Below are 23,498 nucleotides of genomic sequence, written 5' to 3'. Positions count from 1 at the left end.
TTGCACACGCTGAAGCTTCCCTGTACCTGCAGAAGCAAAACAGCCCCAAAGCATGATTGACCCCCCGCCATGCTTCACAGTAGGCAAGGTGTTCTTTTCATCATAGGCCTTGTTCTTCCTCCTCCAAACATAGCGTTGATTCATGGGCCCAAACAGCTGTAATGTTGTTTCATCAGTCCACAGAACACAATCCCAAAACTTGTGTGGTTTGTCCACATGACTTTTGGCATACTGCAGTCGACTCTTCTTATTCTTTGGAGACAGCAAGGGGGTGCGCCTGGGAGTTCTGGCATGGAGGCCTTAATTACGCAGTGTGCGCCGTATTGTCTGAGCAGAAACTTCAGTACCCACATCTGACAAATCTTTTCTCAGTTCCTCAGCAGTCACACAGGGACTTTTCTCCACTCTACGCTTCAGGTAGCGCACAGCATCTTCTTTCTGCCACGACCAGGTAGCGTTTCAACAGTGCCCCTTGCCTTGAATTTGCGAATGATGCTTCCTATGGTGTCTCTTGGTATGTTTAACATCTTTGCAATCTTCTTATAGCCATTGCCCTTCCTGTGAAGAGTAATCACCTCTTCTCTTGTCTTCCTGGACTATTCTCTTGACTTCACCATGTTTGTAACCACACCAGTAAATGTCTAGAAGGAGCTGAGTATCACAGTCATTTTAAAGCTGCCTAATTAATGCTTATTAGGCTTTATTGCTGCTCCCTGACACCCACAGTTGTTTTCAATACCTGATTGAAAACACTTCAATGAACCTCTGTTCTTCAGAGTGGTAGTCTTTAAGGGGTTGAATAATTGTGTAAATGAAGAATTCACAAAATAAACATTTACTACTGTATTACAAAACCAATTGATGTCATTTTGGTTGCATATGGTTCTTTAAGAAGTCCTTGTAGGATTTAATTCTGAATACAATTACAAATGTACACTAAATTCCCTAAAACCCTTTACAGCATTGGGGGGTTGAATAATTTTGAACACAACTGTAGTTTTGGATTGGGTGGCAGTCAGTGGCACAGGAAACATTATGTGGATAGAGGAAATAATAGATTCTACGCAGTATCAACAAACCCTGCAGGCTAATGTCCCACTCATTGTGATGACACTGAAGCTGAGCACACGTTAGATATTCTAAGTCAACAATCTGAAACACTCCTCAAAAATAAGCTGCAGGAAACAAAAGATCAAGGCTTTGGCTTTACAGTCCCCAATCACTAATATTTTTGAATGTCTTTGGGCAGATTCATACCTACTAACTTTCTGAGATGGGAATGAGGGACAGCTATTAGCAAACGTATGTAGGCAAAGGACACACACCCTGCCACACCCCCTTAAAGGAAAATTATACACACAAAAAACATTTTTTTACTGGCTTTTGGAATTTACAAATGCAGCAATTAAGAAATTTGATGAAAGGTTTAGCACCGGAAAACACTTTTTGAAAGATAAAAAGTGCATTTTATATACAACTGTATAGATCAGACCAGAATGAGGGACAAATTGTTGGAAAAGCAACAGCAATGATTAGTACTATGAACTGTATAGTATGCATAATACCTATCTATCCAGCAGGTGGCACTGTAACGTGTGTGTAATGTAATAATAGTAATGTATTTTGAGGAAGTGTTATCTCTCTAAGTGTATGTAGTTGTATGCTCCTTGTTCCTGTTTCTGTCTCCAGAAACAGGAACATGTCAAAACCAATTCCCATTTTTTAAGACAACCAGGGATGTATAAAGCTTACACGATCAGAAAGGGTCAATCTTAGGACCAAACACATTGATGTCAAGTATCACCTACTGAGGGACAACAAGGTGTTATTGACATTCAATACTACCCATCAGAGGAAATTACTGCTGATGCACTCACCAAGTCTTTATTGAAGGAACGTCATAGTTATTTCCAGAAGAAGCAGAATGTAATTTGACAAAGCACATGCTGCTAAGAAGGGGTGTTGGAAGTACAACAGCAATGCTTTGTACTATGAACTGTATAGTATGCATTATACCTATCTGTCCAGCAGGTGGCACTGTAGTGTGTGTGTGTAATGTAATAATGGTAATGTATTTAGAGTAAGTTTTTACTCTCTAAGGGCCAGATCCTCAAAAGGGATACGCCGGCGTAACTGCTGTTACGCCGTCGTATCCCTGTTTCTAACTATAGAACTGATCCACAGAATCAGTTTTCCATAGTTAGGCAGAAGATCCTAAATGTATAAGGGACTTACACTGCCGGATCTTAGGATGCAGTACCGCATCCGCCGCTGGGGGCATTTTGTGTCGAAATGCCGCCTCAGGTATGTAAATTAGCACTTACGGAGATCCACAAAGCTTTTCAGCTTCGTTTTTTCTCTGTAAGTTTTAGTTTGCAAACGCAAAATTAGGGCTGCTTTTACAAAGTGTAAACTGTTTACACCATGTAAAAGCAGACCCTTCTGTTCAGCGACGCAATTTTTTTTTTGTTTTGAATTTTTTTTTTTCCGCCGTATCTTTTTTTTTTTTTCCCGACGCAACTTTATTGACCCGTCGCGATCCACAAAGCTCGGCGTAACGTAATTTCGCGCTATGCACGTCGGGAAAATGACGTCACGAGCATGCGCAGTACGGCCGGCGCGGGAGCGCGCCTAATTTAAATGGGAATCGCCCCCATGAAAAGAGGAACGCCTTGCGCCAGCGGAATTTCTAGGTAAGTGCTTTGTGGATTGGGCACTTAGGTAGAAATTTTAAGGCAGTGTAACTTAAATGGGAAAATTTACGTTACACCGGATCTTTGTGGATTACCCCCTAAGTGCATTTAGTTGTATGCTCCTTGTTCCTGTCTTCATGATGAAAAGACATACCCTAACATCCTTCATAAAAGTAAAGCCGTTTGCTGTTTCCATGAAGCTTCCAGCGCTTGATTGCAATACTTTGCACAAATGAGGAGGAGAGAGGGACAGGACTTCAAAATCAGGGACAGTTGGGAGCTTTGCATATCTCAAACATGCAGTTCATACAAGACAATGTACAATTATTTATATGTAGCGCCTGTGTACTTTCAGTACAGGTGCTATGTTAAATTTAGAGGGGGATGAGAGAGTTACTTTGCTCTCATCCATGTTGATTTGTGTAAATTGGGTTTCTGCCAGGCTGGGCTGTCCTGTGGTTTCATTTTGTGTTCCAGAGATATCTTTCCATCTCTGGATGACAGGTGGGGCCAGAGGAGTCCAGACGGAGGCGTCTTTCTCCAGCCGCCAACCAGAGGAGTGTTTCCCTTCGCGGAGCATGCTGGGGGAGGGTATTTTTTGGGCAGACGCCATTTTGTGACGTTCTTCACCCGTTCCTGGTTCCAGGTGCGGCACCCACCTTTAGGGTGTGCGCACAATCATGGTCCCCGGCAAGATGGCCTACCAGGCCAGGGCGCACGTGCTACGCAGAATTCCTGACTCTGGGCCCTCATGGCCCGGAGCAACTAACTTACTGGGTCCCCACACTTCATGAGGAAGATCCCAAGCGAGTTATGCTCTTCGGTGGGGAGTCGGTCTGAGGTGAGCCCGGAGGCAGGTGATCCAACAGGGCTTAGACAATCCATCGGGGATCTCGGTGGCCGGACACTGAGAAGTTGTATGCTGCAACTTGTCAGTCGTGACCCCAAAATCAAGAAGTCTACCTGAGGGAGATTCAGGCAAATTATATTTGCTGAGAGGATTCGCTCTATTATCTACGTTCCTGAGTAGAGGGCCTGTGGTAGAGGTTCCACTCCTAATTCTAATTCCATTAGAGCCAAGTCGGTGGCAGAGACTTGTTCCTTCTCAAAGGTTCAGAGTGATACCCTGGCTGCCAGGTGGGTGTGAGAGGCCTGTCCAGGTACACTATACCCACTCCGGCTAGAGTGGCGACGTGAGTTAAAGTCCCATTGGAGGCAGGACTGTTTCCGTTATCCATAGGCCTGAATCTGCAAATTCTCCTTTCACCAACCTTTCTCTATCTACCTCAAGTTACTGTTTGCCATGTTGGGCAAGAAATAAAAGCACAGAAAACGACACCCTGCTGTTTGTACATTCTGTCATTGCTCATCATCATCATCCCTAGACATATCACAGAGGTAACATAACATGCCGTCCCAAATCTAACCAGCGGCTCCTGAGGGGGTAGCGCTACATCTATATTAAAAATGTTTTTGCCAAGAAAAAGTTGAAACAAATTTCTGATGCAAGAACAGCATTATTTATTGATGACAAACAATTGTAGATCGAAATGTGAGGGGCTATTACTAGACACTAGAGCTTTTAAATCTGTGTGTATGTAAGTATTTAACCACTTGCCGCCCGCCAATGACAGATTGACGGCGGCAAAGTGGTTGTAGAATCCTGACTGGACGTTATATGATGTCCTCAGGATTCTGAGCCGATGTGCGCCCCCGGGGGCGCGCATCGCGGCGATCGTTGTTGCAGGGTGTCAGTCTGACACCCCGCAACACCGATCTCGGTAAAGAGTCTCCCATGGAGACTCTTTACCACGCGATCAGCCCTGTCCAATCACGGCTGATCACGATGTAAACAGGAAGAGCCGTTGATGGCTCTTCCTCACTCGCGTCTGACAGACGCGAGTAGAAGAGAGCCGATCGGCGGCTCTCCTGACAGGGGGGGTTTGCGCTGATTGTTTATCAGCGCAGCCCCCCCTCGGATCGCCACACTGGACCACCAGGGAAGCCCACCCTGGACCAGGGAAGGGCAAAAAAAAAGGGGCAAAAAAATAAAAATAAAGTCTGGGCAAAAAAAAAAAAAAGCATAAAAAAAAGGATGCCAATCAGTGCCCACAAATGGGCACTGATTGGCACACATGGGTAAATCGGTGCCGCCCCACAGTGTCCATCAGTGCCACCCCACAGTGCCCATCCATGCCCAGTGCCCACCTATCAGTGCCCATCTGTGCCACCCATAAGTATCCATCAGTGCCGCCCATGAGTGCCCATCTGTGCCGCCTATGAGTGCCCAGTGCCCACCAGTGCCGCCCATGAGTGCCCATCAGTGCCGCCCATGAGTGCCCATCAGTGCCGCCCATGTGTGCCCATCAGTGCCGCCTATGTGTGCCCATCAGTGCCGCATACCAGCGCCGCCAATCAGTGCCACCTCATCTGTGTCCGTCAGTACTACCTCATCGATGTCCATCAGTGCCATCTCATTGGTGCCCATCAGTGCCGCCATATCAGTGCCCGTATTTGAAAGAGAAAACTTACTTATTTACAAAAAAATGAACAGAAAAAAATTAAAACGTAATTTTTTTTCAAAATTTTCAGTCTTTTTTTAGTTGTTGCGCAAAACAAAAATCGCAGAGGTGATCAAATACCACCAAAAGAAAGCCCTTTGTGGGGAAAAAAGGACGCCAATTTTGTTTGGGTACAGTGTAGCATGACCGCGCAATTGCCATTCAAAGTGCGACAGTGCTGAAAGCTGAAAATTGGCTTGGGCGGGAAGGTACGTAAGTGCCCTGTGTGGAAGTGGTTAAAGTGGAACTTCACTCTCTCAATCAGCAGATTGCTGCTAGCATTAGTAAATGGGTAGGAAAGTATATCATATTTACTTGTTTTAAACTTTTTTTTTTTTACATTTCTTCAGTTACTTCCTGGTTTCCAGGCCTGAGCAAGTGATGTCATACATCCCAACAGTCTTAAGGGGAGAGGAGAAGTTTACTGCCAGGTGTTTTTCAAAGAGCTTTCTCAACACAATAAAATGTGGAGACATGGATAGATAGGTGAGTTTGCTTTGAATTTAAAAAATGAGTTTAATGGTGTTTTTGGTTTGTGGTGCTCAGATGCCATGTGGGATTGTTTAAACCCCATCTCTAGGAAACCTAAACATTATCTATGGCAGTGGGGCTGTGCTCACACTACAGAGGTTAATGGCTCATTTAGTCTAGGGAAGAGTTTTTTCTTTTGAACTTACCTGATCCTCTGCTCCGCTGGTAGATGGCGCTCCTCCATCCTCTGGTGGTGGACTGTCCCTGAGCGTCGTTATATCCAATGGAGTGCCATGGACCCTGCATGGGTTTTGATGACCTCCGGTCCTTGGACAGCTCGAGCATGGGGGAAGAAGATGCTGCGAGGACTGATCTAGTAGTATAGTAGCCAAGTATCGGGTAAGCTATTTTTTTTTTCTATGTCCCCTAGACCTAAACAAGCAATAAACCTTTGCAGTGCAGGTGCAGCCCCACTGCAAGGGATAATTTTTATGTTTCCTTGAGTTGAGCTAAAGGGGTTAATTAGGGGTTAAATAAAAACTACTATAACTTAACGTGAGTTTGCTGGAGCTTACTTTATTAATAAGTCATAGTGGTGACTGCAATAGTTTGTTTCCTTGTTGCTACTATCCTTGAGTTGAGTATTAAATTTGTTCCCTACAGAGGTTGTGTTTTTTTCTAGTTTCTGCTATAAAAATTGAGACGTAATATGACCAGGGTTACTTCTATGTATGCCTAGGACTTTAAAGGGGTTGTAAAGGTAAAAAAAAAATTCCCTAAATAGCTTCCGTTACCTTAGTGCAGTCCTCCTTCACTCACCTCATCCTTTGATTTTGCTTTTAAATGTCCTTATTTCTTCTGAGAATCCTCACTTCCTGTTCTTCTGCTTGTAACTACACACAGTAATGCAAGGCTTTCTCCCTGGTGTGGAGTGTTGTGCTTGTCCCCTCCCTTGAGGGGGGAGGGGGCGAGCAGGAGAATCAGGACACTCTCTACATTGCAGATAGAGTAAGGAGCTGTGTGTTAGTGGGAATCCTGACTCTTCTGCTCACCCCCTCCCCCCTCAAGGGAGGGGGCGAGCACGACACTCCACACCAGGGAGAAAGCTTTACATTACTGTGTGTAGCTACACACAGAAGAACAGGAAGTGAGGATTTCTCAGAAGAAATAAGGATATTTAAAAGCAAAATCAAAGGATGAGGTAAATGAAGGAGGACTGCACTAAGGTAAAGGAAGCTATTTAGGGAAACATTGTTTTACCTTTACAACCCCTTTAAATACATCTAATAATATTTTCACATTTTATGTAGGCACATTTTTATTAAACCTGGTGCAGTATATAACAACATCTTCAACAACAACCAAGAAGTGAGAGCAGGATGACCACTGACCAGAGAGAATGACCACTAACCAGAAAGAATGACCCCTGACCAGGGAGGATTACAGCTGGCCAGGAAGATTGACCACTGACCAAGGAGAATGACCACTGACCATGGAGGATGACTGCTGACCAGGGAGGATGACTGTTGGCCAGGGAGGGTGACCACTGACCAGAAAGAATGACTGCTGGCCAGGAGATGTGATCACTTGCCGGGGAGAGTGACCGCTGACCAGGAAGAATGACCACTGACCAGGGAAAACGACCACTGACCAGGGAAAACGACCACTGACCATGGAGGATGACCACTGACCAGGAAGAATTATGACTGAACAGGGAGTATGATCAATGACCAGGGAGGATGACGGTTGGCCAGGGAGGGTGACCACTGACCAGGAAGTATGGCCACTGACCAGGAAGTATGGCCACTGACCAGGAAGTATGGCCACTGACCAGGAAGTATGACCACTGACCAGGAAGTATGACCACTGACCAGGAAGTATGACCACTGACCAGGAAGTATGACCACTGACCAAAGAGAATGACGACTGACCAAAGAGAATGACCACTGACCATGGAGAATGGCCATTGACCAGTAAGAATGACTGTTGGCCAGGGAGGTTGACCACTGAGCTGGGAGAATGACCGCTGGCCAGGGAGAGTGACTGCTGGCCAAAGAGGGTAACCACAGACCAGGAAGAATGAACACTGACCAGGGAGGATGACTATTGATGATGGAGGATGACCATTGACCATGGAGGATGACCACTGTCAAGGGAGGCTGACAATGAAAAGGGATGATGACCACTGACCAGAAAGAATGACCACTGACAAGGGAGGATGACCAATGAAAAAGGGAGAATGACCAGAGAGGATGACTACTGACCAACGAGGCCTCAGTGTTTGGCTATGCAATACAGGGGCCTTATTGATGAGTCAAATTTAGAGTAGCGTAGAGTAGAGTGGACTAGGCTCACCTACATCCAGTCAAACACAGTAGAATATTTACCTATATTATACATAAAACAATGGAGTTTTCAGACTTTCACTCTTGGTGAGCCTTGACACGTGATTCATTTCTATTTCTTATGAACCAGACACATTTGAAAACATTGTGAAATGTGCTAATATTTTGTTATCACCATATAACAATTCTGCTGTGTATCTTGGATTGATGTAGTTTGAGTGTAATAGAATAAACACACTTATTACAATGATCACAAATGCAGCGCTGTCGGTCAGACATTTAGCGTTCCTCTGCTTTGTGATAGATGGTGTGTTTTCCATTGTCGTGTTGTTTGAGTTGGACTCCGCAGAGATAAATTCAGAGTCTTCATCAAGGTAAACGACAATGAAAGGAAAAGAAAACAAATCAATGTGTAGATAAAGATGTAGCTGCCTACATGACATCATGTACTGCGTGTGCTGGTAATTGGCAACTACAGTGACGTGCTGTTATGACAAGCTTGTTTACTATGAAGTTACGACAAGTCATTTCAACAATTTTAAGTAGTACATTGGTCTAATAAAACTGAAAGGGATTGTTTAAAAGGAAAACATGGCCTGTTCTATTACATTCTAAATGTTTTTATAGATTTGTTTGATGGACATAATTTTAACATGTTAAAGTGTTACTAAACCCAGGACTTTGCATTCACCATATCTGGTCTCCCACAGTACACAGAACATGGAAATGCAATTATTTTACAATAATAAAAAAAAAAGAAAAATGGCTAAATACCTTTTCTCATCAACAGTATATAGCAGTCTTGTGACTTCTATCAGTGTCTCGTTAAAGCTTGTAGGAGGAGTTTTCATTCATGTCCTATAAGGCTGCATGACCCCTGAACCTCTGTCTGGACAGTGTTGATTGGCCCTGTGCTGATCACCCCCCCCTCTTTCAAAAAAAACCCCTCTAGCAATACACACCAAACTGAACATGTTCAGAGTGCCTCCAAGGTCCTATCAGCAGCTGGATTGGGGACAGTAAAAGGGTAGGAGGATCAGAGAATACAGGATTAAATAGTATTTTTACACAATGTGGAGGATTAACCCCTTAGGTTCTACAGTGAGTATAACAAGCATGCGTTACTGCATATGTAGACTGATTTTACTGTTGTGGGTTTAGTAACACTAATGGTTTTAATGTATAATTTGTAATTATATATGAACATGAGGGGGCTCTGCTTTCTGCTTTGCAGTGCTACACACTGGGTGCGTTTTATTGCTCCATCTCACAAGACCCTTTATTGTTGATATTTTATATGGTTTCTCTTTTCTTTTATGCACACGAGCCATCAGTTCGTCTACGAAGTCTTTTTTCTTTTTCTCTTGGATTGCTTTTTGGTCCAGAATAGACCAGCGGACCTCCTTCCAGCGCTTACACACACCCTTCAGGGTGTATGTGGCGCTGTAAAGAAATATTAAAATCAATCAATCAATCTAGTCTACTAATCTCTATATTTACTACAATAGCAAAAATATAGAATAGGAAGTATACACCAAAAATGGCTGTAAAGTGATCCTTGCCTTTGTCCATTCAGGGCCATAACTGTCTTTCCTTCGCTGCTCACCATGCTGTTCAGCTGCACAGATCGAAGTAAAATACCCAGTGCTTCTAAGTAGGGTTGTCCCGATACCACTTTTTTAAGACCGAGTACAAGTACCGATACTTTTTTTCATGTACTCACCGATACCGATTACCGATACTTTTTTTCATGTACTCACCGATACCGATTACCGTTACTATTTTTTTAATGTCATGTGACAGTTTTGGTAAAAAAAAAAAAAAAAAAAACCTTTCTTAGGTTCCAGGAAAAGTCCATGGTTCAAAAGTTGGGAGGTATGCTAGTGACAGTATTCAGTGTTCACACATTCTATTTTACTTACCAGAGGAGTACTGCTCTGCTCTTCGTCCTGCTCGTCCTCCTCTCCGCCCCGCTCTCAGCCTCCTCTCCGCCCGGCTCTCAGCCTCCTCTCACAGCCCGCTCTCCGCCCCCTGCTCGTCACTCAAAAAAAAGGATCGGGTAAAGCATCGGGAGCATTTGCACAAATGCTCAGTATCGATACCGATACCAGTATCGGTATTGGGACAACCCTAGGATTAACCCCTTAGGCTCCACAGTGAGTATAACAAGCATGCTTTACTGCATATACACCCTGATTTTACTGTTGTGGGTTTGGTAACACTTTAACACTGAACTTTAAGCAGGAATTTAATAAACTATTTATTCAATTATTATGTTGTTTACAAAAGTCAGAAACTTATTTTTAAACACAGTCTCCAGAAATCACTACACAGCAGGGCACAGAAGTGGTATGGCCAGCACATAATGATGCTCAGCATCCAGTAAGTGACAGTAAACATGCTGACAGGAGATAAGAGTGTGAGCAGATGGATCACTCATCAATGTGCTGCTGCTCTTTTGTTTTCCCATTTTGGGTTTGGGGTATACTTTGACCTGTGATTTGGACCACCCTGTGCTGCAGAGGATGTCTATAATCTGTCTTCGCTGCCTGGCAGGGCTGGATGGGTCACATAACTGGCTGCATGTATTTACATATCCTTTGCCAGCTAATTAGATTGTCCCGCAGTCCATGGTTCAAAAGTTGGGATGTATGCTAGTGACAGTACTATTCAGTGTTAACACATTCTATTTTGCTTACCCGAGGAGTACCGCTCTACTCTTCGTCCTGCTCGATCTCGCCGCCCCTCTCACAGCCCGCTCTCCGCCTCCTCGCCTCCCCTCTCACAGCCCACACTCAGCGACCACTCCGCCTCCTCTCAGCCGTTCTCCGCCCCTCCCACAGCCCACACTCAGCCCGCTCTCCGCCTTCTATCCTCCCCTCTCACAGCCCGCACTCAGCGACCACTCCGCCTCCTCTCAGCTGTTCTCCGCCCCTCCCACAGCCCACACTCAGCCCGCTTTTCGCCTCCTCTTCACCTCCTTTCAGCCCCCGCTCTCTGCCCCCTCTCGTCACAAAAAAAAAGTATCGGGTTAAGCATCGGGAGCATCTGCGCGAGTACGAGTACTTGCGCAAATGCCCAGTATCGGTCCCGATACCGATACTAGTATCGGTATCGGGACAACCCTAATTTTAACCTCATCCGTCCACAGAATTTGTTTCCAAAATGCATCAGGCTTGTCTATATGTTCGTTTGCAAAGTTCAAACGCACATTTTTGTGGTGAGGACGTAGAAGAGGTTTTCTTCTGATGACTCTTCAATAAAGACCATATTTGTACAAATATCTCTATATAGTGGAATAGTGTACCACAACTCCAGTGTCTGCCAGATCTTTCTGGAGGGATCGCGCAGTCAAACGTGGGTTTTGAATTGCTTTTCTCACAATCCTGCGAGCTGTTCTGTCTGATATTTTTCTCGGTCTTCCAGATCTTGCTTTAACTTCCACTGTTCCTGATGACTGCCATTTCTTAAAGCGGGGTTCCAACCGCAATTAGCATTTTTTGAATGTATGTCCTTTCATCGTGCGTTTTTATAATATAAATCCAGTCACTTACTATTTTACAATCCGCCGCTCCGCATAGTTATTCAAAAAAGATAGTTTATAAAACTATGTCCACACCGTTGTCATTTTGCTTGTGGGCATTGTGAAGCCCACAAGCACTTACTTCCTGGAAGTCTTGGATGGGGAGTGATAATTGGGTAGCACACTGCATCCTGGGAAATGATGACACACATTTCTCACAGCCCGCACTCAGTGACCTCTCTCCGCCCCTCCCATAGCCCACACTCAGCCCGCTTTCCGCCTCCTCTCCACCTCCTTTCAGCCCTCACTCCCCGCCCCCTCTCGTCACAAAAAAAAAAACTATCGGGTTAAGCATCGGGAGCATTTGCGCGAGTACAAGTACTCGCGCAAATGCTCAGTATCGGTCCCGATACCGATACTAGTATCGGTATTGGGACAACCCTACTTCTAAGTATGGATGAGCATGTGACTTCTCCTCTCCTCTTCCTTAAGAAAATTAAGTACCGAGGTAGGTCCCCCACTCATACTTACTAACCAGCTATGGGCATAGGCATGTAGAGCTAAGGGCTGGCCAGGTAGAACGTTTCTTTCCCCATCCTTTATATTTTCATATACTTACCCAATTTATATTTACTTTCAATATTTCTATAGACACTTATCCTGCTCCTGAAGAGTGGCACTTTAGCCATGAAAACGCGTCAAGCTTTTAAATGCTCCTCCTTTTACTTCTTAAGATTATTACCAATATTATATCTCTTTGGATCATGCCACTAAGGAACCATCCACCTTATTACCAAAGACTACTGTGAGTAAGCCTGAAGAAGTATCAGAGCAGTCTTCCCACCAGCCAGGGACAGTGAAGAGGTGGGAAAGCTTCAGCAAGTGCCAAGCCAGGGACCCTGCGGGTTAGTGGGGTGACGCTTGAGGAGTATACAGCGGGTTATCTGTGGAAGAGCTCAGGGGATCCAGCGGGCGGCTGTGATCTGGAAGTCTAGTGAGACACTGGGAGCTCAGTGATTGAAGACCTACAGTGGGAAACTATGAGATAAGAGAAAAACCGTACTCTGTTGCCAAGTTCTATGTGTGAAGATCTTTGAAAACTGTTAAGTTTAGTTTAGTGGTCCTGCCAGTACAGAAGTTGCATCCGGCTGTAAGCTTTGAACTGTATAGCTGTCTGCCTATTGTGTCTCAGAGTCTGCTTATTATCATTGCATCTATCTAAGGGTGTCCTGTCCCTAACCTCCTCTCCTACAGTTCTTGTTAAGAGACAATAAATCTCTTTATTTGCATTCAAAAAGTGACTGGCACCCATCATTTCATCTTGCATTACACCCACAATGCCTGGTAACCCACTCTACGAGGATAGATGTCAGCTCTCCCTGACTCCCTGATGGAGGTCACCATCAGGCCTCTAGAGGTCCTGGAGGTTGCTACAACAGCATCTGATGAAGAGAATGGTTGACCGGCAGTACAGCGGTTCAGGCACATTTAGTAACCAGGTAGGTAGGGCCTCGTTCCAACTCTCTACGGTTCCCAAATGGTGGAACTAGGCAAAGCGCACCTGCACTGTCCCTCCTCGACCGGATCCTCTCTCTAGTGCTAAGTGCACTGTCCCTAGCCAGCAGGGATCCTGTCCTTACATTATCCGCTGTGCAAATGTGTGTCAACCACAGTATGACAGTGCTATTTATTAGCGTTGCCCTCACTAAAGATGGCCGTAGAGGTCAGCAAGGGCAATGGACCGCTGGTCCCCTGATTATACCTACAGAGGCTTTAGAAGAACAAATCTCCTCTCAGCCCTAATTCCCCCCTGCATGGCAGCCAATTAAATAGTGCCACCTACAGCAGGGAGGGTTAACTGCACCTGCGTACACTGTGACTACCAGATGTGTATAAGCATACACAAAAACTACTGGTACTGGTTTGGGCTGCCAGTGGCCTATATAAACTGAAGCACTGAATAAGAAAGTTGCTGAGTGGTCTTCAGCTTGTTCTTGTTTGCCTAAGACCTGATCTGTGTGTTCTGCCTTAGCAAGTATCATTAGTAAGACCTCATATGAAATATGCAGTTCAGTTTTGGGCACCAGTTCTCAAAAAGGATATCGGGGAACTGGAGAAAGTGCAGAGAAGGGCAACAAAACTGATAAGAGGAATGGAGGAGCTCAGCTATGAGGAAAGATTAGAGAAACTGAAGTTATTCTCTGTTGAGAAGAGGCGATTAAGGTGGGATATAATCAACATGTACAAATACATAAGTGGTCAATATAGTGAACTTGGTGTTGAGTTATTCACTTTAAGGTCATCACAGAGGACAAGGGACACTCTTTACGTCTAGAGGAAAAATGATTTAATCTCCAAATAAAGAAAGGTTTAAATGTACATAATATAACTGGCTAGTGGCTACTTACATTTATAGATAAAGTTGATCCAGGGAAAATCAGATTGCCTCTCGGGGATCAGGAAGGATTTTTTTCCCCTGCTGTAGCAAAGTTGGAGAATGCTTTGCTGGGGTTTTTCGCCTTTCTCTGGATCAACTGTGGGTGAAGGATTGTGTGTATGGGATTGTATGATTTTTTTTTTTAACTAGATGGACCTTTGCCTCTTTGTTGTTACCTTAATCTGCCTTCTGAACGCCGCTGTCTGACCCCTTGGCAATGGCCTCAACATAGTTCCTATAACTTGCTCTGGTACCACAGTGTTCCTGTGCTTGGTTTTTGCTCTATGATCCTTAGTTCTCTGCTCCATGCATCTGGCAGCAAAAAAAGATCTGTCACTACCCTCAGTGTTGGGCAGAAGATGCAAGAGGAGCTCCTCATCTACTCGGTCTTTACCAGGTACATGATATGTGCCGATTCTCCAGAATCAACAAAAAGGAAAATCCTTTTTTAAAAAAAAAGGGGACTGTTAAAGCTTCGTAATGAGCATGAGGCAACATCATTGAATAAAAATAAATATTTATTTTACAAACTAATTAAAAGATAGTGTCGTCTTACATAGCTATCCCAATGAGGTTACAATCAATATCATACACAGTAATAAAAACATCCAATGTAAATAGATGACATGTTCGGTCGTCTGTACAGATTCACCGGACATGTCCGATCGGCCGAAAGCCCTCGCATGCGTCGAAAAGATTTGACGCATGCGTGGAAGCATTGAACTTCCAGGGCCGCGCGCGTCACCGCGTCATCGTCGCGGCGACGGCGCGGCCACGTCACCGCGCATCGTGTCCGCGCGGATTTCTGTTTGATGGTGTGTACAACCATCAGACAGAAATCTCCGAACGGACAGTCCGTCCGTGTGTACGAGGCCTTACAAGTAGCTGTTTGGTTACCTAACATTATCTTATTCCATGCCAACTGCCACAAAATTCTCACCTTGCTTTATGGTAGGAAAGGACCTTTCTTTACTCTGTAGAAGGTAATGTCAGCATTCAGCTAAGAGACCAACAGTTATGCTTAGGATCAGTGGCGGCCGCTCCAATAGGGTCCCAGGGGCGCCGCTCCCCTAATCCATGCACCCGGCCCTTAATCTCAATGCAGGGCACTGTACGCATGGATTTCAATGTTTTTTTTCTTAGAAGCACATGATTAGAGCCTGAGAGCCCATTCACACCTCCGCGACAAAACGCCCGACGCCGGACGCTAGTGCCGCTGGAGGGGAGAATTCCCATTGCTGTCTATGGAGATGGTTCACATCTCATAGACGCCGTACGCCTGCCGCCTGAAAAAAAGTCCCGGACCCTTTTTTTCAGGCGGCATTGGCGTTCGGCCATACAAAAAAAAAAAAAAAAAAAAGTTACACACTCGCGGCAAAATACGCCGCGTACGCGGCGTATCTTGTCGCGGAGGTGTGAATGCAGCCTAAGACTCAGCCTGAGTGATGTCACGCAACTCCGACCAGTCACAGAGCCGGAGTCTGCGGCCCCGGAATGAAGAGGGGCAAAGGTGGATGTAACCACCAGCGGGGACAGCGTGGGATTTGTTTGCAGGTAAGTGCTACATAATGGGCTAGTATGCGAAGCATACTAGCCCATTATGCTTTTACTTTGCAGAGGGAAATAAAAGGAAGTAAAACCCATCGGGGTTTACTTCCTCTTTAATATTTGCTAATGTCTTCCTGCTTCTCCTCCCGGCCAATCAGAAAGTGGGCCCTGATACCCAATCGGCCAGCGAATCTTAGTACTTCTTTTTCAACCAGGAGGAGAAACAATGGCCCTGACTCTTTCCTCGACAAGCTTCCCTCTGCAAACTTAAGCAAAGAGCAGAAGGCAGAGGGGCAGCAACAGCCGCTTTGAGGAGCCCTAACCTGGACCCAGCACCACCATGGTGATCGATCGGGAGGTATGGCCATGGTCCGTTGTTTGACGCCTCCCCCCCAAATATTGAGCCACTGCTTGGGACCCCAACCTCATGGTCCCAGAGAAAGTGCACCATCTTCTTCCCCTGTAGGTATGCAATTTTCTACACCAACCACATTACACCACCAACAAACTTCTGTCTTGCCTGTTCCCACAGGGAAGTCACAATACTGCTTCAGGAACATTGGTAATTATGCAGTTCGTAAAGCTATATATATATATATATATATATATATATATATATATATATATATATATAAAAATAACTGTACAGCTTTCTTGGAAGAATTCATAACCTAGTGTTTGGACTTGGTTTATTCAGCACTGCCATGCTGTTCCTACAGGTTATGTGATGTTAATTCAAGCATTTGAATGATTAAAAAGCCATAAACACAACTCAACATTTACTATCATTATAAGTTAATGATAGCCATAAAACATAATAGACACATGATGTTGTGGGGCATTTATGGGTGTGTTTGGCTTCTGTGAGTCAATAGCCTGAGACTGAAAGCCTCATAGTGAGTTGAATGTGCAGCAATCCTTACTGGAATGCTTAGACTTGCCCAGCTGTGTGAAGGGCTCTTTGTAATATAGAACAATTACTAAACACAAGTTTGGCTAAGTTATTTAACTGGCAAGATAATGAGCTCCTGAATATACTCCACATCTCCTTATTATGGTGTGTATTAAAGGCACACGCCAGTTAAAATTGAATAGGTAGCCTTGTAATGCATATAGGGAGTACATCATACCTGCTCACTACTTCAGTTTTTCACCCACATATTGCTCTACTGCATCAGTAAACCTATTCCCTTTTCCATATATTTTGGTGATTCTAGAACAAAGCTGAATGTGATCCTGGAACACACCTGCTAGCGATCCTGGAACACACCTGCTAGCGATCCTGGAAACACACCTGCTAGCGATCCTGGAACACACCTGCTAGCGATCCTGGAACATACCTGCTAGTGATCCTGGAAACACACCTGCTAGCGATCCTGGAAACACACCTGCTAGCGATCCTGGAAACACACCTGCTAGCGATCCTGGAAACACACCTGCTAGCGATCCTGGAACACACCTGCTAGCGATCCTGGAACACACCGGCTAGCGATCCTGGAACACACCTGCTAGTGATCCTGGAACACACCTGCTAGCGATCATGGAACACACCTGAGTCTGAAACCTCTGATGCAGATGATGATGTGCGTTCACTTGGATAAATTGAATGAATTGCCTGATCTGAGTACAGTTGCAGTGTACGGGAATGCTCAATGATTGGATTTCTTCGTGCCTGTATCTTCTCTATGAATTTTTATAAAAAAGCGCATTATATATGAAAAAAATTCTTCCTAATACTAACCAACACTTACAGTATGTACTGTATAAAGTCCTCTGTCCAATTAATCTGAAACAGTTCTCAAATACAAAAAAAAAATTGCAACATTCCAACTTAATTTAGTTCACAGCCTAGGTATATGTAGCTCCACTGCTCTAGGTTGGCTACATGTAGTTTTTGCCTCCACTGTACCCAGCTGAGCAACAATTTATTTTACAGGTCTGGTCAGGTCTCCCTAAGCCTGGCGGTTGATTTCTCCTGCCCTCCATGAGTACAGACCTTCCCCCTCAGAACAAACCACCCCCCTCCATTAGTACAGACCTCCCCCTCAGAACAAACCACCCCACTGCATATAATATAGCTGTGTTCAGCAGCAAAAACCTACCTCATCAGCAAGCCCCCCCCCCCCTCAAAACACCTCACCTCAGCCGGCAGAGGACATCCCTCCCCCCATCGCAAGCCGTCACCTCCCGCCCATTACTGCACTAGCTCGGGCAGCTCAGGTACACGGAACACCCGGGCAGCAGGAGAGCAGATCGTGACAGGCTTGGGCAGCAGCGCAGGAGTTATAGACAGAGAGGAGGAGGAGAACACATGCCAGGCATGGCCACAGCGCTGGAGGTGTGTTCCGGCTAAACGAAAAAAAAAAAACTGCCAAAGGGAGCCAGGGCTTTCATCATCCTCGGGATGGTGTCACCCCCTGTAGCGGCTGGCACCCGGGTGTGGACCACACTACCTGCCCTACCTGCCCCACCCTAGTGACGCAACTGACTGTAATGCTATTGATATAGTACTTATTATGTTGCCTTAAAAAGTCTGCAAGTACTGAAAAATATCCATTATTCCTGCTACAGACCTAGTGAGCTCCTAGTTTCCTGTTTAAAGTGTTACTAAACCCACAACAGTAAAATCTGTATATGCAGTAAAGCATGCTTGTTCTACTCGCTGTGAAACCTAAAGGGTTAATCCTCTGCATTGTGTAAAAATACACCTGCTGATAAGACAGAGCCTTGGAGGCACTCTACAAATGCTCAGTTTGGTGTGTATTGCTAGAGAGTTTGTTTTTCTTGGGAGGGTGCATGTGATCAGCACTGTCCAGACAGAGGGTCAGGGGTCCTACAGCCTCATTGGACACTCAGAGTAGAATGAAAACTCCTCCTACAAGCTTTAACCAGACACTAATAGAAGTCACAAGACTGTTATATACTGCTGATGAGGAAAGGTATTTATTTAGCAGTTTTTATTTACTAAAATAATTGCATTTCCATTTTCTATGTACTGTGGGAGTCCAGATATAGTGAATGCAGGGTCCTGAGTTTAGTAACACTTTAAGTTGACAACACTGCTGAAGTCCTCAGCCCTGCCTTCGTTTTTTCTCCTGCTGAATTATAGAACATTTCCCCTATGTTATAGAGATAGAGAGAAGAGGAGGTGTTCTGTAGTCCAGCATAGAAGGCCAGGGCTGACAACACTGCTTGAAATGTATGTCCAGCAAAGATATTGGGGTTGATTTACTAAAACTGGCGAGTACTAAATCTGGTGCAACTGTGCATGGTAGCCAATCAGCTTCTAACTTCACTTTGTTCAATTAAGTTTTGACAAAAAAAAAATGGAAGATGATTGGTTTATATGCAGAGCTGCACCAGATTTTGCACTTGTTTTAGTAAATCAACCCCTATTGTGTTCTTAGCACAAAACAGGAAGTTAGGAAGTCACTTAAGTTCTGGAAAATCAGTATCAATTCTGATACAAGTTTCTAGGGATTAGCTTGCTATATTTTTCTCTAACTGAAGTACCTTTAAAATGTTTGGTATTTTTTTTCTATTGTGAATTTCAAGAGCAACAGAGAGCAACAGAGAAAATAGGCAATTATTGATCTTGTTGGTGGGGAATGGTTCAATTTTTCTTCCCGTTAATCTGTGATATATAGCGTGCAGTGCACATCACATGTCTAAGCCCCTGATGACGTCACATCTGATAAAACACGTAGCACGGAGCTAGATGCACTGTTATCACCCCAGATAAGTGCTGCTATTCATACTGAATGTGAGTTTTAACCTACAGGTGAAACTCGAAAAATTTGAATATCGTGCAAAAGTTCATTTATTTCACTAATGCAACTTAAAAGGTGAAACTAATATATGAGATGGACTCATTACATGCAAGCAAGATAGTTCAAGCCGTGATTTGTCATAATTGTGATGATTATGGCTTACAGCTCATAAAAAACCCAAATCCACAATCTCATAAGATTTGAATATTGTGAAAAGGTGCAATATTCTAGGCTCAAAGTGCCCCACTCTAATCAGCTAATTAAGCCATAACACCTGCAAAGGGTTCCTGAGCCTTTAAATGGTCTCTCAGTCTGGTTTGGTAGGAATCACAATCATGGGAAAAACTGCTGACTTGACAGTTGTGCAGAAAACCATTATTGACACCCTCCATAAGGATGGAAATCCTCAAATGGTAATTGCAAAATAAGTTGGATGTTCCCAAAGTGCTGTATCAAAGCACATTAATAGAAAGTTATGTGGAAGAGAAAATAATGGAAGATAAGGGTGCACAAGCCATTCAAAAGTGTTGGACTTTCACAAGGAGTGGACTGAGGCTGGAGTCAGTGCATCAAGAGCCACCACACACAGACAGATCCTGGACATGGGCTTCAAATGTTGTATTCCTCTTGTCAAGCCACTCCTGAACAACAAACGTCAGAAGCGTCTTACCTGGGCTAAAGAAAAACACACCTGGTCTGTTGCTCAGTGGTACAAAGTCTTCTTTTCTGATGAGAGCAAATTTTGCATCTCATTTGGAAACCAAGGACCCAGAATATGGAGGAAGAATGGAGAGGCGCACACTGCAAGATGCTTGAAGTCCAGTGTGAAGTTTTCACAGTCTGTGTTGGATTGGGGAGCCATGTCATCTGCTGGTGTTGGTCCCCTGTGCTTCATTAAGTCCAGAGTCAACACAGCCGTCTACCAGGAGATTTTGGAGCACTTAATGCTTCCTTCCGCAGAAGAGCTCTATGGGGATGCTGACTTCATTTTCCAGCAGGACTTGGCACCTGCCCTCACTGCCAAAAGCACCAAAACCTGGTTCAATGACCATGGGATTACTGTGCTTTATTGGCCAACAAACTCGTCTGACCTGAACCCCATAGAGAATCTGTGGGGCATTGCCAAGAGAAAGATGAGAGACATGAGACCGAACAATGCAGAAGAGCTGAAGGCCACTATTGAAGCATCCTGGTCTTCCATAACACCTCAGCAGTGCCACAGGCTGATAGCTTCCATGCCACGCTGCATTGAGGCAGTAATTGTTGCAAAAAGAGCCCAAACCGAGTACTGAGTACATGTGCATGCTTATACTTTTCAGAGGTCCGATATTGTTGGATTGATGTACAATCCTCGTTTTATTGATTGCATGTAATATTCTAATTTTCTGAGATTGTGGATTTGGGGTTTTCATGAGCTGTAAGCCATAATCATCACAATTATGACAAATCATGGCTTGAACTATCTTGCTTTGCATGTAATGAGTCTATCTCATATATTAGTTTCACCTTTTAAGTTGCATTAGTGAAATAAATGAACTTTTTCACGATATTCAATTTTTTTGAGTTTCACCTGTATTTCTTTTAGATACATCTTTTTTACTGAGTGCTTCCCTTTAATTGTTTTGTGGCATTTATACATGGTTGGTGATTACATTTAACCAAAAGATCCTTTTACCAATATGCTGGTTCGTATGCTACCTGAGCTTTTTTGACCACCCTGAAAATGGGGGTCTTTGCCTACTCGGAAGCGGCCATTATATACAGACGAGTTCTTTTGGAAGGCCTTTCTTTCTTTTGGAGTTCATTTGCACTGGGACTTTTGAATTGCATCATTTATCTCAAAATCTTCTTCATATTAATCACTGCCTTTTGTCATTACATTCATTGGGGATTGGACTTATCACTTTTTTTTTTTTTGCACAACATATTTGAGTTTGCTATGTGATCTCATATTTTATATTTCAAAAGCAACTTTTATAATATAATTGTTTCTTTCTTTGTTGCATTTAAAAACATTATTCTATTTTATTAGTGCAACACTTATTTTACGCATTAAACATCATTTTACCAATTATTATTATTTTTTTTTATTATTATTTTACCAGTATTAATGCAAAATGTGTAAACAAGACCAAGGTAGGTGAGGTGGAAGCCTGAAATATCAGATGTTTTCTTAGAAGCTCTGAATAAAACTGTCTGCCAATTTATAGGTGCATATAAACCATAAAAGCAGAATTCCAGCCAAAAATAATAATATAATATAAACAGGTCATACAAAATTACAAAACTACCTTTTGCGGCAATATTCATTTTCATTCCAGAATCACCTGCAGTGCATTTTTTTTCTAGATGTACTTCGTCTAATGCGACTGTTTTTCGGGTTGTTAAAAAACAATGTTTTTCAGGCTCTAGAAAAAACAAAGTTTTTTTCAACTTGATCATTAAAACGGTCTTGCCTACACACGATCGTGGAAACAAAATGCTCTAGCAAAGCGCGGTGACGTACAACACGTACTACGGCACTATAAAGGGGAAGTTCCATTCGGATGACGCCACCCTTTGGGCTGCTTTAGCTGATTTTGTGTTAGTAAAAGACGATTCATGCTTTTCTGTCTGTTACAGCGTGATGAATGTGCTTACTCCATTACGAACGCTAGTTTTACCAGAACGAGCGCTCCTGTCTCATAACTTGCTTTCACGTCGTTAAAGCCCACACACGACCATTTTTTACAACCCGAAAAACGACAACGTTAAAAACGTCGTGAAAAAATAGAGCATGTTCGAAAAAAAAATTGCCAGTTTTTCAGAACCCGAAAAATGCCCTGAAGCCCACACACGATCGTTTTTAATGACATTAAAAAAAATGACATTTTTTAGAACCCGAAAAACGGTTGTGTGTACGCGGCATTAGGGACAGCATCAACCTACTTACTCTAAGCCCAGGTTGTTCTGGTCTCAACACAGCCTAGCCTGTGACTGGACAGTGAAAGGAGAGGCAGCATGGTGATGTGCTCATCTCTTTGGATGACTCCTTGTTATGCAGCTTCCTTGCATACTCCAAGACTGGAAGAGGCTAATACCAGGTCAAATTTAGTATGATATATAATGATATATTAATAGTTGTAGAGCTGAATTACTTTTTGTCTTTTATATCTGCCTAAAGTTCAGCTTTCACTGACAGGTACAATGTTTAACAAATGCAATTGTTGAGTGAAAGAAAATTAAAGCATATAGCCTGATGTTCCTTAAAGTGGATGTCTCACGCACAACCAGTAATCCAGTTTACCACCCACTGGCAAATTGACATCAAGGCTTAGTTAGAATAACAAAGATGATCATTGGAGCCCATCAAACATGGTGTAATATTATCTAATTGCTCCTGTTTCTATGGAAATAAATATAGATGCATACCATATGTGTTGTGCTACTAGACTCCAATGAAACAGACACAAATGTTATTCACTGTATGATTCTCCTTTACTTGTATTGCATAAATCTAGAACAAATACACCAAAGTTTACTGGAGAGAAAAGCAATCAAATCCAGATCCACCGGCCAACTTCCATACCCGGTAGTATTTTTGGTGTCCGTGGACAAGATGCAAGCTGATGGTGGTGGCTGTTTAGGTTGCATAGCCCTCTCTTCTGTTAGAGTTGACCTCGTTCCTATATATAATATTTCATGTTAAGAGCATGCGTGCTACGTAATGTCTAATGCCGCTTACACCTTGGATGGTTTTTCCAAAGTTGTGTGTCTGAACTTTCGACAATCAAGAACGCGGTGACGTACAACACTACGACGAGCCGAGAAAATTAAGTTCAATGCTTCTGAGCATGCGTCAAATTGTTTCCGAGCATGCGTTGGAATCTTGCGCGTCAGAATTGCTACATACGATTTAAATTTCATTTTTGAATTTTTTCCATCTGAAAATTTGAGAACCAGCTCTCAAATTTTTGTTGGCGGAAATTCCGACAGGAAAAGTCTGATGGAGCCTACACATGGTCGGAATTTCTGACCAAAAGCTCACATCTGACTTTTCTTGTCGGAAATTCTGACCGTGTGTACGGGGCATAAGTGTAACACTTGCCAGTATTTTTTGGCTCTCCATAAATATCACAAGTACCCGCTCTGGGATTAATCTTCCTTTGCT

Source organism: Rana temporaria, chromosome 1 (genome assembly GCF_905171775.1).
Source record: "Rana temporaria chromosome 1, aRanTem1.1, whole genome shotgun sequence".
NCBI classification, from domain to species: domain Eukaryota; kingdom Metazoa; phylum Chordata; class Amphibia; order Anura; family Ranidae; genus Rana; species Rana temporaria.
The sequence above is the reverse complement of the archived record's forward strand: the minus strand, read 5'-3'. Positions refer to the sequence as shown.